Below are 12,281 nucleotides of genomic sequence, written 5' to 3' on the forward strand. Positions count from 1 at the left end.
TCAGGGAATAGTTTAAGTAGTATTCCAGCTTTGGGTGCTGGCGGTAAAGCTTGGGGCTTCTTCCTTGAGTCTTGGGGAGGTGTGTTGTTCTCCTTTTCTGGTTTACAAGACCAGGGTAATATGATATACCACAAGGACTCTTCATTTTAGGAGATTGTTTTCAATGATGCTAGTTACTGGCATTAGTACTAGGATTAGAAGAAAGCATAAAATAGATGTTAGTTGTCCAATAATGATGAAGGGGTTTTCTACAGGTTGTTCTCTGATTCATGTTAGTGTTAGTAGATCTGCTACTAGTACTCAAAATAAGCATTGGCTAAGGGGTCGGAATGTTATACTTAGTTGTTTGGATGTGTGGAGTATTGGGACAAATATTAAAATTAGGATTGAAAGTATTAAGGCTAGGGCTCCTCCTAGTTTGTTAGGGATTGTTCGTAGAATTGCATATGCAAATAGAAAATATCACTTTGGTTTAATGTGTGGTGGTGTGTTGAGTGGGTTTGCTGGGGTATAGTTGTCGGGGTCTCCTAGTAAGTTGGGTGAGAATAGGACTAGTATTAGTGAGGCTAGAATTAGTAACAGGGCGCCTAAGATGTCTTTGATTGTGTAATAGGGGTGGAATGGAATTTTGTCTCTGTCGGACGGGATTCCTGTGGGGTTGCTGGATACTGTTCCGTGGAGAAATAGTGGGTAGGCAGCTGCTAGTGCTGTAATGATGAAAGGGAGAACAAAATGGAAGGCAAAAAATAGCGGAAGAGTTGCCTTATCTACGGAAAAGCCACCTCAGATCCATTCGACAAGAGTAGTGCCAATGTATGGGATTGCTGAGAGCAGGTTGGTAATGACTGTTGCTCCTCAAGATGATATTTGTCCTCATGATAGCACGTAGCCTATGAATGCAGTGGCTATAACTGTAAACAGCAGAACAATTCCAGTGTTTCATATTTCTAGAAAAGTGTAGGATCCATAATATAGACCACGTCCTATGTGAATGTAAAGGCAAATAAAGAATATGGGAGCTCCGTTTGCACGTATGTATCAAATGATTCATCCATAGTTAACGTCTTGGCAGTTGTGTGTTACTGATGAGAAGGCAGTTATTGTATCTTGTGTGTAGTGTATTGCTAGGAACAAGCCTGTTAGGATTTGTAGAATTAAACAAATACCTAATAGAGAACCAAAATTTCATCATGACGAGATATTTGATGGGGTTGAGGTGTCAGTAAATGCACTGTTGATGATTTTTATTGGTGGGTGTGATTTTCAGATGTTGGTCATTGGTGTTCTTATAGTTGAATGACAATGATGATTTTTCATGTCATTAGTCATGGTTAGAATCCATGTGGGCATGATGATGACATATATTGTATTTATTTTAAGGGTTATTTTTGTGATTAGTTTTGTGGGGTTTTCTTCAAAACCTTCACCTATATATGGGGGCTTTGGGTTGATTGTGAGTGGCGGTGTTGGGTGTGGGATTGTGTTGAATTTTGGTGGTTCATTTTTATAGGCTTGATGGTGTTTTTGATTTATTTAGGAGGGATTTTGGATACGTTTGGTTATATGATGGCTATGGCCACTGAGCAGTATCCTGAAGTTTGGGTTTCTAATAACACTGTTTTGGGGACATTTCTTTCAGGATTGGTAAAAGCGTTTTTAATGGTGCTGTATGTTTAAAGGATGAAGAGGTGGAGGCTGTGTTTAATGGGCTGGGAAACTGGGTTATTTATGACACTGGTGATTCTGGTTTTTTTCCCAAGGAAGCTATGGGGCTTGCAGCATTATATTGTTATGGTACCTGGTTGGTAATTTTTACTGGCTGGTCGCTGTTTATTGGTGTTGTAGTTATTACGGAGACTACTTGCGGTAATTAAATAAAAGCATGCTAAGGATGAGGGTAATAAGGAACGATAGGAAATATAGTTTGATAAGGCCTTTTTGGCTTGAGACTAGCATGGAGAGCTTTAATTGAATAAGGGATGTGGCTTTTGGTAAAATCTTTTCTAGTCAGATTAAGTCTAAGAGGAGGATGCTGATTTTTGGCTTATTGATAGGTCTAGGTAGGGAGGTAAAATGGTGCATGATAGTGGGGAAATAACCTAAAAGACTAGAGAATTTGAGGGTATTTGAAGGGTAAATAAATTTTAAGTTTTGTGTGTTAAGATTAATTTCAAGTGCTAATACAAAGCCCAGGATGGTCACTGTAAGGGCAGTTAATTTTAGGTATAGGGGCATGGTTTTTAGGGGGACCTTTGCTGGGGGGATGCTGCTGGAGATAATAAACCTGGCAAAGACACTTCCAATTAGTAGGCGTTTGATGGAGCTAATTAGGAGTGGGTTGTTTTCATTGATTGAGGTTAAGGGAGAGAAGGGAGGTTGCCCTAGTAGTGCGGAGAAGATAATGCGAGCACTATAGACAGCTGTGAGGGAGGTGGCAACTAGCGTTATTCACAGGGCTCAGGTGTTGGTACAAGACACGTTAGCAGTTTCGATGATCGGGTCTCTAGAATAGAAGCCGGTGAGGAAAGGCATTCCTGTCAGTGTTAAACTTCCAATAATAGGGGCTGATGTGGTGAAAGGTAGAGCTTTGAATAGGCCTCCTTTTTTTGAATATTTTGTTCGTCATTCAGGCTGTGAATAATAGATCTGGAGCATATGAATAGCAGGCCTTAAAAAAAGCATGTGTGCAGATGTGCAAGAACACTAGATAGGGTTGGTTGATGCCAATTGTTACCATCATTAGGCCTAATTGGCTTGAAGTGGAGAAAGCGACCATTTTTTTAATGTCGTTTTGGGTGAGGGCACATATTGCTGTGAATAGGGTGATAAGGGCTCCTAAGCATAATGTTATGGTTTGAATAAGTTTGTTGTTTTCTGTTAAAGGGTAAAATCTAATAAGCAAGAAGTTTCCTGCTACCACTATTGTGCTTGAGTGGAGTAAGGCTGATACAGGAGCAGGGCCTTCTATTGCTGAGGGGATTTAGGGGTGAAGTCCAAATTGGGCTGATTTTCCAGCTGCAGCTAGTACGAGTCCTATGAGGGGGAGACTTGAGTGATTTAAGTCTAGTATAAAAATGTGTTGCAGGTCTCATGTGTTTAGGTTAAAGAGGAATCGTGCTCTTGATACAATAAATCCAATATCCCCAAGGTGGTTATATAGGATTGCCTGGAGAGCAACTGTGTTTGCGTCTGTTCGCCTGTCTCACCACCCAATGAGCAGGAAGGATATAATTCCAACTCCCTCTCATCCAATAAAAAGTTGGAAGAGGTTGTTGGCAGTAACAAGAATTAGCATGGTGATGAGGAAGAACAGTAGATATTTGAAGAACCGGTTAATGTAGGGGTCTGAGTGTGTGTATCATATTGAGAACTCCATAATGGACCACGTGGCAAATAATGCTACTGGTACGAATGTTATTGAGAAGTAATCTATTTTGCAGCTAAGTGTTAATTTAAGGGTTTGAACAGTGATCCAATGTCAGTTTGAAATAACTATATCTTGGCTTGTGTGGACAAATATTCTTGGAATTATGCTGGTAATGAAAGCACATGAGACAGTATATATATTTTTTTCTTTTCGGTACGCGGGCCTCTCACTGTTGTGGCCTCTCCCATTGCGGAGTATAGGCTCCGGACGCGCAGGCTCAGCGGCCATGGCTCACGGGCCCAGCCGCTCTGCGGCATGTGGGATCTTCCCGGACCGGAGCACGAACCCGTGTCCCCTGCATCGGCAGGCGGACTCTCAACCACTGCGCCACCAGGGAAGCCCGAGACAGTATTTTTTACATATGATGAATATTTGTTGCTTTTGTAAAGATCTGTATTAGTTACTATAATTGGGATTGTTAGTATAAGCTGTGTGTCCAGAGTGAAAGAGGAAAATAGGTTTATTACTTTTACTTGGAGTTGCACCAATATTTTGGTTCCTAAGACCAACGGATAACTACTATCAGTTAAAAGCTTGAAAAAGCCATACTGTTAGGCATGGGAGCATCAATTAGCAGTTCTTGCATACTTTCTCGGTAAATAAGAAGTTTCAGTCTTCTGTTACAAGATTCACAATCTAGTGGTTTTTTTAAACTATATTTACAATACAGGGGGCCTAGGATAATTTTGGGGTTTAGTGACAACAGTAGGAGGGATAAAACATGAAGGGCTATAAGGGCATTTTCTCGTGTGAAAGAGGGTGTAATGTCATTGTGATGTGTGTATTTACTACATTGTGTTGTAATTAATATATAGAGATAGTATAAGGCTGTAATTACAATGTTGGCTCCTATTAAGATAATGGTGAAATTTGATCACAAGAAGGACGATATAACCACAAACAACTCTCCAACCAGACAAATAGCTGGGGATAAGCCTAAGTTTGTTAGGCTTGCTAGCAGTCATCAAGTGGCTATTAGCGGGAGGAAGGTTTGTAGGCCTTGGACTAAGATTATTGCTCAGCTATGGACTCGTGCGTGATTTGAGTTTGCTAGGCAGAGTAGTATAGATGATGTGAGGCCGTGGGTGATTATTAAAGCAGTGGCTCCTATATAACTTCAAGGAGTCTGGATAAGAATAGCTGCAATGAAAAGTGCTATATGGCTGATGGAAGAATATGTGATAAGTGATTTTAGGTCTGTCTGGTGCAGATTGAACTGGTTATGATTATTCCTCATAGGGAAAGCATAAGAAAGGGATATGCTATGCATTCTGTCAGCGGGTTGAGTATTGCTGTAATTTGCAGTGTGCAGTAGCCCCCAAGAAGTTTTAGTAATAGGCTGCAAGGACTGTAGAGCCTGTGATGGGGGCTTCTACATGTGGTTTGTGTAGTCCATAGAGGTGGAGGCCATAGAGGGGTATTTTTAACATAAAAGCTATTATGCAGGCTAGTCATATGAAAGCATTAGATCAGGAATTGGGTAGTGCTTGGGTTCAATATTGGAGTACTAAGAAATTTAGAGAGCCTGTAGTGTTTTGGATATATACTAATGCTACTAGAAGTGGGAGTGGCCCGACTAGTGTGTAGAATAAAAAGTAGAGTCCTGCATTAAGGTGTTCTGTCTGGTTACCTCATCGAGTGATGATAATGAGTATAGGAACTAGTGTAGCCTCGAATATAATGTAAAATAAAATTAGTTCTGTGGCTGTAAATGTTATGATTAAAAATGTTTGTAATATGATTAGTACAGTGATATATAGTTTCTTTTGGTTTGGTGACTCTGAGCAGGTGAGATTGGCTGGCTATTAATATTAGTGGTAGGAGTCATATCGTTAAGATCAATAGTGGTGTAGATAAGGAGTTGGAAAAGAACATTAATGAGAAATTAAGGCTATTATCATTAAACTGCTTAAGGAGAAGCAGGCTTCTGAGGCTAATTAGTAGGCTATGGGTTGTAGAGTTAATTCAAATTATATTATTAAAATTATATTATTTTTTGATAACCAAGTCAGGGGTATTAATATAATTAATATAATTAATTAAATTAATAAATTTTAGCATTGGGGAGGTTAAGGTTTTGTACGTAGTCGGTGCCATATGTGTTCGATACTATCACTAGTAAGGATAATCTGAGTGTGGCCTCGCGGGCTGCAAACACTAACAGGATAGTTGGTATTATGCTGGCTAAAGTGAAGTGTGAATTTAGGATCATCAGGGTTGCCATGCGGAATAGCGGTCATGTTATGCCTTCTAGACATAATAGTGAGGATATTAAGTGGGATCGATATATTAGCAGTCCTACAAGAGATACTGTGAAAGCTCTAATAATATTTATACATACTAAAGGCACTTGGTAATTATGAATTTAGTCAATCTAATGAGTCGAAATCATTTGTTTTAAACTAAATACCATATTCAGTTCATTCTAGGGCCTTCTGAGTTCATTCATAGGCCAGGCTAATTGCCAACAATGAGATTAGTAGCAGGGCTATGTTGAGTTCTGTTTTTAGATTATTTGTTTGAGGTGCTCAGGGGAGGGGCAGTAGAAGGGGAATCGCTAGGTCGAAGAGAAGAAATGTGATTGCTACTAGGAAGAATTTTATAGAAAAAGGCAAGCGGGCTGATCCTATGGGGTCAAATCCACATTAATTAGGCCTTGTTTTTTCTGTATAAATATTCAGCTTGGGGAATCAGAAAGCTATGAGTACGAGCAATGAAGCCAGTGCTGTGTTTGTCAATAGGGCCAGTGTTAAGTTTATTATTCTTTTTTCGGGTTATACCGAAGCTGATTGGAAGTCAATTGTACTAATTAATACTGAAAGAATTATGAGCCTCATCAATAGATAGATACGTAAAGGAATAGTCATGCAACATCTATAAAATGCCAGTATCAAGCAGCGGCTTCAAAGCCGAAGTGATGGTTGGACGTGAAGTGATATGTTGATAGGTGCAGAAAACAGATAATGAGGAAGGTGGACCCAATAATTACGTGCAGTCCGTGGGATCCTGTGGCTATGAAGAAAGTTGATCTGTATACTCTGTCTGAAATTGTAAAGGGTGCTTCATAGTACTCTGAAGCTTGTAGGAGTGTAAAATATATGCCTGGGGCGATTGTAATAAAGAGGGCTTGGAGTACATGCTTGTGATTTCCTCCATAAGGCTGTGGTACGCTCAAGTAGTAGATACACCAGAGTCTAGTAGCACAGAAGTGTTAAGGGGCAGTACTTCTGGTGGATTTAGAGGGCGAATGCCTGTTGGCGGCCAGCACCCACCTAATTCAGGTGTAGGGGTGAGACTTAAGTGGTAGAAGGCTTGAAAGAAGCTGGTAAAAAAGAGGACTCTGAGATAATAGGATTATCCCATCTCTAAGTCCTTTTTTTCCCTGACGGTGGGAGAAGTAGATTGAAGCCAGTTGACCGGGGTATTTAGCTGTTAACTAAAAATTCCTGGGAGATGTATCCCTCCAGTCTAGGGAGGATTTAGCTTAATTAAAGTGTGTGGTTTGCATTCAGTTGATGTAGGATATAGTCTTGCAATCCTAATTAGGCAGGAATTAAGTAAATTATACTTGCTTAGGGCTTTGAAGACCCTTGGTTTGGTTTAACCTAAATTCCTATTCCAATACTGATAGTACTGGTGTGAGGGGTAGGAGTATAGTGCATATTACGATCATGGTTGGTAGGAGGCTTATTTGCTTTGCAGAGTCAAATTGCCGTTTTATTTTTGTGTTGTTTGTGGAGGGGAACATTATCAGTGCTGTGGAGTGAGTCGCATGTAGAAATACAAGTTAAGTAGTGCTGTGATGGCTATTAGTGTGGGCAAAATAATGTTATTTTTTTGTCATTTCTTGGATGATTATTGATTTGGATATGAACCCTGATAGTGGCGGGAGTCCTATTGATAGCAGGGTAGCTAGGGTAAGGGATGTGCTAATAGGTATTTTGTTTCCTGCATGTAATGGTGATAATGTAGTGGTAGCTGAGCTGTGAATTAATAATATAAATATAGTGAAAGTTATTATAATGTAGATTACTAGGTTTAGATTTGTTATAGTTGGGTTATAATAAATATAATAAATACAATATATTTATAATAAATAATATAATAAAAATATCTTTTAAAAATTACATTTTATAAATAGTTCTGCCTTGTAGAAGCACATTTAAATTTTATATAACTTGCATATTAATCCTATATCCAGCATGACTTTGCTGAACTTCCTTATCAGTTTTAATAGTTTGATGATAAAATTCACCAACATTTTTAATGTAGAAAGTAAAATTATGTGCAAGTACTCCACTGAAAGAAGTGATAATACTATTCATTTTGGACTTGGAAGGGAATTCTCTCAAGATTATGTTTATCATTAAGGTTATCATTAATTTTTTGTTAGCTACCTTATATCAGAAGTTCTATTTCCCTATAACCAGTGATTCTCTGATGCATAAGAGAGCATCAGAATCAGAGCACTGGGCTCTATAGCCCTGGAGTTTCTGATTCAGTGGTTCTGTGGAGGAGCCTGAATATTTGCTTTTTTAACAAGTTTCTAGGTGATGGTGATGCTGCTAGTCAGGGGACCACACTCTGAGGACCACTGCCAGTGCTCTATGCTAAACTTTGGTCTCTATCATTTGAGTTGTATACTTCTGGTGAGATGGTTCTTATTTGTTCCCAAACCTGCTTATTCCAGTTTTATTGTGGTCCTCGGTATTTTATTGTGGTCCTTTGCTGATGGCTAATGCCTGCAAACAGTTTTGTAAATATTTCCCCAGCTTTTATAGTTGTTGAGTTGATTCTTTTTATATCTTGCCATTCTTTGTTCGTAGTATATTTCTCCCAGTATTTTACTATGAAAAATTTCAAACAGATAAGAAGTCACTTTACACTGAACACCTGTATAACCACCAGCTATATTCTACTCTGAACGTTTTACGACACTTGATGTACACATATTTGTCCATCTGGCCACCTCTATATCCATTTATCACTACATCTTATTTTCGTATGCTTTTGTGTCCTTTTGTCTACATCTTCAATTCTAGTTTTTTTCTCTTTAATCATCTTAACAATTTACTTCAGAATCTCTGTCAGATCGTTCTATCTTCCACTATTATTGGGATTTGAAATCTCCTGTTGTATATGCTGTCCGATTCCTGGTAGATTGTTTCCTGTTATTTTATAATTGCACTGTAAACTCATTTTCATTCTCATAGGAATCCTGTGCAGCCTAGGTTGAAACCATGTCCTATTCCCTGTCCTACAGGGAATTTTTATGTTTTTTTGATCCCATGACTCTTAGCAGAAGTATTCCTGGTGTAAGAGCGATTTCTATGGTGATTTCTCGTCCAAACCAGACAATGTTTGGTACAGCCCCAATGGAGGGAAATTTTTTTTTAGCCCCTCAAAATCCAAACTAAAGTAAACTTCCTTACATTCTCCCTGTGCCTGGAAGCTCTCCTTTTCCTTTTTCCTTTTAACCTTTTCCTTGAGTGCAGACCCTTCAGGTTCCAACTTATGTTGGTGATCTCAGTTCCAACTCCTTGCGTTTCTGAATTCTGGTGTCTCTGCTACTGTTTCAATCTGTGTTAAAATCCAAGATTAGCACATCCCCAAGAGCAGCTATGCCTCAGCTCATGTACTTGGTATTTGTTTCTCTTTTTTTAGTTTCCCTGTCGTTTCTGGTTTTCCAGTGCATTTAAAGAATGTTTGTTACAAAATACTCCTTCATGTTCTCTGCTTCTTGAATTTTTGGCAAACAGAAGTCTACTTTTACTTCATTCACTTGGATTTTATTTCTGTGTGTATTCTGAGGAGGTTCCTATTTCTGTTTCTTACTGTTTATTTACCTATACTGACCAGTCTTAATTGTGTGTTCTTTTGTATTCTTCTAACGGAAATCACTTTTATTTAAAATTCACCAGTGGAAATTTCCTCTCCATTTTAAACCTTACATGTTATTATAACCTAAGAGAAATTATGAATCACGTTGAGTATATATGTTCAGGAAAACCCCTAAGCTCACTTGCTGGTTGAATGGATTCTCTCTCTTCTCTCTGTAAAGCACAGTGACTGAGGCTCATGGCACAGCAAACACTCATGACCAGAAGACTATTTTATTCTCCAAGCCATTGGTACTACTGTTCCCCTCAGTTGTGTCACAGACTTATCAAGAATCAGTTCTGTTGCTGCCTTATGTTACTTAGTATTTTAATATTATTTTAAATGGTTTTATTTAAAAAATTTTAATGCATTCAAATATATAACTGAGTAAAACATGAGTGGAAAACAGTTATTTCTATCAAAACTAAGTTCAGTTCTCTGATTAAATAAAATTTTCTTTGTAAATGAGGTATAGATAAGAAATTTATAAATGATTGGGAAAATATTCTCAAAATCTTAAGACTTACGCACCAACATTAATTTGCAAATGTGTCAAATTTTCACTTTAAAGAAGTCAGAGTTAGAAATTAGAGATGTTGTATTAGCAATGATGTCTTTATACAGCATGGACAACTATGGAACACGCCGATAAAAAGATATTTACATGTATTAAGTTAAAATATGATCTTTAAACAATATATCATTTAAAAAATATCCCTCACATTAAATGACTTTTTAACTAACCAATTACTGGTCTGTATTGCATAAGGTAAGAGGACTTCTACTTTATTTGATTTTGTTATTACTTCTATCCAATTTTCTTACTGTCTGAAGTGTTACTAAAATATTTACATATGTTTATTTGAAACTGGATCCAAGAGAATAGACAGGAAGCAATAAATCAGATTGTTCAAAATAAAATGAAATACTTAAATAAAAATTTAGCAAGTTAAGATTAAAAAAATAAAGAACGCCAGGAAGTATATTGCATGAGAGGTCTCTGACTTCTAGCCTGCCCCCATCCTTGGGATAAAGTCCTTGCTTAACATGGTCCAAAAGGATACATGCACCCTAATGTTCATTGCAGCACTGTTTACAGTAGCCAAGACATGGAAGCAACCTAAATGTCCATCGACAGAGGAGTGGATAAAGAAGATGTGGTACATATATACAATAGAATATTACTCAGCTGTTAAAAAGAATGAAATAATGCCATTTACAGCAACATGGATGGACCTAGAGATTGTCACACTGAGTTAAGTAAGTCAGACAGAGAAGGAGAAATACCGTATGATATCGCTTATATATGGAATCTAAAAAAAATGATACAAATGAACTTATTTACGAAACAGAAACAGATTCACAGATTTAGAGAACAAACTTATGATTACCAGGGAGGAAGGGTTGGGGGGAGGGATAGTTAGGGAGTTTGGGATTGACATGTACACACTGCTTTATTGAAAAAGGATAACCAACAAGGACCTACTGTATAGCACAGGGAACTCTGCTCAGTATTCTGTAACAACCTAAATGGGAAAAGAATTTGAAAAGAATAGATACATGTATATGTATAACTGAATCACTTTGCTGTACACCTGAAAGTATCACAACATTGTTAATCAACTATACTCCAATATAAAATAAAAAGTTTAAAAAAATAAAAAGAAATAAAAGCACTGCCAAAAAAAATAGTCCTTGCTTATGGTAACTATGGTTTGTGCCATGTGACCTCACAACACTTGGGAAAGCTGAGGATGGGGGACATCACGCAAAGATATAGGTAATAGACCTATATATAAAGGTGCTCAGAGCCCCAGTAAGTCTGTGCTGGTAACTAGCACATTCAAACTCATCCTCTAAGCAGAGGTAAGTCAGAATAGCTCAGAAAAATTAAAGAAGGTAATATATTACTTTGGGTAATAATATTACCCAAGAAGGCAATAATAATCAGCTCAAATCAATAAAAGATATGAGACAGAGAAAAGGAGTGTAGAGACAGGTTAATTTTCATGGAAGATAAAGAAACAATCAGAGAAAGAATCAGGGCTGTAAGGGTGGAGTCCTGGGCATAGGAGATGTGCATTCACACTGGCTTCCCAGAGATGCTCTCTCACTTCTCCAGCTTTTGTGGATCCCGAACTGTGAAGATGCAGTTGTAATCATTGTAATGACGTCCCAGTTCTCCATAAAGCCTTAGCAGACCAGGTTCCGTCCTTTCTTACTTCTCCTTTTATCCCAACTATAAACCCCACCCGGAACCTGAGTATATGTGCCCCTTGCTTGTTGAGTGAGTCTAAATAACGTAAGTGGAAAGGGAACTAACTTACAATTCTATTATCTTTAACAGTTAATATTCTTGAAGGCCGGGACCATACGTCTACCAGATTTTGGCATGCTAATAAGGAAACAGAATAAAAACATCTTTAGTGAGTTTATCTGCACAAATTTACTCATTTAGAACCCTATCTTAGCCAAGAGGCTTTCCAATATGTTGGTATAACTTATCTCATATCTTTGCACGGAGTACTGTGTGATTTAAAGGCCATAAAACATTGGATTGGGAGTCAGGAAACCTTGATCATAATCAGAATTCAACCGTTGCAAGGAGTTGGTGACTTTGGAAGAATCATCCAAAATCTTTCGGCCTCAGTTTCTTTATCTGTGGGGCTCATGTGTTTTGACTTAAGGTAATTGTAAAATTCAAATTGGAGAATAAATGTGAAAGTACTTTGTAAATTGGATATGCCATACAAATATAGATGATAAAGCTTTATAATCTCAGGGTTGAAAGGGACTTTGCAGCACCTCAGATCCAGACTTTACCTGATTTAGAATAATTTTTAATGCTTTTAATCTTTTGTATTTCCTTATCCCCCTGACTTCCATACTTGTTTCATTTACATAGGAGTAATATTTTAACACATCTTGTTCAAATGAATTTCCTGATATTCCTAAAACAACACTGGAAACAAAG

The sequence above is a fragment of the Leucopleurus acutus genome (assembly GCF_964270905.1).
Source record: "Leucopleurus acutus genome assembly, chromosome: 5".
Taxonomy (NCBI): domain Eukaryota; kingdom Metazoa; phylum Chordata; class Mammalia; order Artiodactyla; family Delphinidae; genus Leucopleurus; species Leucopleurus acutus.